General features: G+C 37.8%; 1 protein-coding gene across 3 annotated transcripts in view; it reads left to right on the top strand.

The window, feature by feature from the left end:
• Positions 1-1,212: 1,212 nt before the first annotated feature.
• ankrd49 (ankyrin repeat domain 49) overlaps positions 1,213-2,662 on the top strand; it is a 25,078-nt gene continuing 23,628 nt past the window's right edge. The window contains exon 1 of one of the 3 annotated variants that reach the window (XM_050045210.1): positions 1,213-1,281. The gene's annotated coding sequence lies outside the window, so the exon portion shown is untranslated. Of the gene's footprint in view, positions 1,282-1,332; positions 1,520-2,662 lie in introns of those variants that run through there. The other 2 variants (XR_007569990.1, XM_050045209.1) reach the window with 2 other exon arrangements.

Here is a 2,662-nt window from a genome sequence, read left to right as displayed (position 1 = left end):
AGTGATACGGAATCTGATGTATAGATTCATAATGTAGAGTATCTAACTCATTAAATTGTTTTATTTCATGCTTAATTAACCCAGCACTCAGCTCAGTCAGGTTCACATCTAAGATGTGGAGTCACTGGCGATCATGCCTGTACACTTGCGTGCGACTCTTATATTTTCTGTACATCACTGTTTTATTGTGTATTGTTGTTGTCTTTTTTTTCTTTTTTTTTAATTTTAATTGTGTATGCTGTTTGTCTTGCTCTTATGGTGCTATGGACCTCTCCTTGAGATGTGTCTTCAATAAAGTATGAATTGAAAATTTACTTGTCAGAGGAGGGGGGTCACACCCCAGCCACCCCCGGCTGGGGTGTGACTGGGGTGTGACTTTGTTTTGCTTTTGTTGTTGTTGTTTTCAGCCCTCCCTGAAGCTACAAATATTTTTCCTTGAGCCTCCCTGAGTGACTGGTAGAAAATGCATGACCCTCCCTCCGCCATAAATTAGTTGTTAGATTTTTAAAACTTCCCCTTTGATGTTTGACAGATAAAAATTTAAAGTTGAAGATAAAATCCTGGAGTTGAAAAAAGACCTGGTTTTTCACTCTTGTCATCCATGCTGGTTAATTACTATAAACACTTAATTCTGGGCTAAATTTTAAATTAGACTTAGAATAAAGTGATTTTGATGAAATCTCACTACAGAAGTAGTTGTCACACATGATGTGTCCAAAGACATTTGGAAATTTGAAATCCAACAATAACGATTTTTGTTTTTACAGTTTCTGGCAACAATAAACGATGTAATTTTGGTGATTTTCAAAGAAAACATGCCCTCCAAACCCGCCTGTTTTCTTAAAAAATCTGCAGTAAAATAAATACTAAATACAACCCTTTAAATGCGTATGCCCCGGAACACCATAAACCGGCATGGGACTTGGCAAAATAGGCAAACATGAGAATGGACTCCATAACTGCAGAAAACTACTAACTGTGAAACATCTACTCAGAAGATGCAACGGTGACATGTGACGGGAAGTGTGAGGCTTTATTCTGAATCATCACACCTGATCACAGTGACAATGTAGAGCCTGAATAATCCACCGTCAATCAGTCAAAGAGCATGAAATCTGTCCTTGAATCCCTCCCTACCACAGGACCGAAATACCACCTCTTCGATCTGCAATATAATCCCGACCTGTGAGAGGCGGCAGTGTGCGGCAAGGCATGCAGGCTGCCGGAATTACAAAAGGAGAAGAAGACCTGTGGTTTGTTTTGAACTAGCACATCAGGAAGGTGAGCGTTAAAGCGTTGTAGCTTTTATTCCTTTTAGCATTTAACTGTCTTGAATACAGAGAGTATCTGTTGTTGTGACACTATAAATGTTAGCTTAAATAGTTACGTGTAAAGTAACTGTCTAACATATACACGGTGTACGGAGGCTAATGGTTACATGAACAGAAAACGCTAGCTTCACCGGGTCCTATTAGTTCGAGCACAGAACAACTGAATGAACAATTCTGTGTGTTTAACGGTAACTACAGCGGCTAAATTCATTAAATTCATTCGTGAATGGCTACAGCACTTTATACACAGTTCCCAGTTCATTAGGTACACAGCTCGGTTAGCTAAAACTATTACTAACGTTACTACTTTACTATTCTACATCAACAGTTAACGTCTGCCTGAAGGTTATTACGGCTATTTATATCATAAGGTTATTTAACTTTGGTGTAATATTGGAGACTTCAGTGTGTGTTGCTGTTGAACTCTATCGTAGCATACTGCTTTTTTTTTTTTTTTTTACTAAGTACTACTACTTTTTTTTAGTTGATGTAATTTCATGTATTTAAATGGAAAAAAATTTAAGACAATGCGTTTCTTGTGACTATAATCAACAATTGTTTGTTTGTTCGTAACGTTACCAGACAAAATAGGAAATAAAAGTCAGAGCAAGATTCCAGGGTTGCATCTTAGGGTTGCAGCTAATAGATATTTTAATTTTCTAATAATCTTAATTATTATTTTATTATATTTGATTTTAATACAACTGTTATGTAGTTATGTTCCTCTTTTATCATGTGGTCTGTAACATGTCAGAACGTATTACAAAATGTCCACAATTTCTCAACACCTAAGGCAACATTATCACTTGTTTCTATTCACAATCATATAAAACGGAGAGAAGAAGCAGAAAGAGAAGGAAAAACAACAACAACAACAACAGAAAACTTTAAAGGAGCAATAAGTGAAATTCATCATTTCTAGATTGAAGGAATTAAAAAATTGCTATGTGAAGAACTAGAGGTGTAATTTCATCTGGAGTATAACATGACCTCACACACCCTCTCTCTGTGTTGATCTCCAGCCCATTGTTTACAAGCCGGTCCGGCTGCGCGTTCATGTACGTTCATGTGAATGAAAACTTAATGTTACAATCATAGCATGGGTTAATGTCCGGAGCTTGAGTTATTAGCGGCTCGGTCCCAACAATGGGTCAGGCGTTTCGGTTGTGTTAGGTGAGTAGCCCGGCAGCCCAGCTAACATTTGCAATTAGCATTGTAAAATGTAGCCCCGCGGGCAGCCTGGCGGCTGTGTTTAGCTATTCCCCTGCCTACTTCAATGATGATGGTACCTGTAATAAATGTAATATATTTGCTGAAATGGAGGCGAGGCT

Source organism: Epinephelus moara, chromosome 5 (assembly GCF_006386435.1).
Source record: "Epinephelus moara isolate mb chromosome 5, YSFRI_EMoa_1.0, whole genome shotgun sequence".
NCBI classification, from domain to species: domain Eukaryota; kingdom Metazoa; phylum Chordata; class Actinopteri; order Perciformes; family Serranidae; genus Epinephelus; species Epinephelus moara.
Note: the sequence above shows the minus strand (reverse complement) of the source record. Positions and strands in the feature narration are given on the sequence as shown.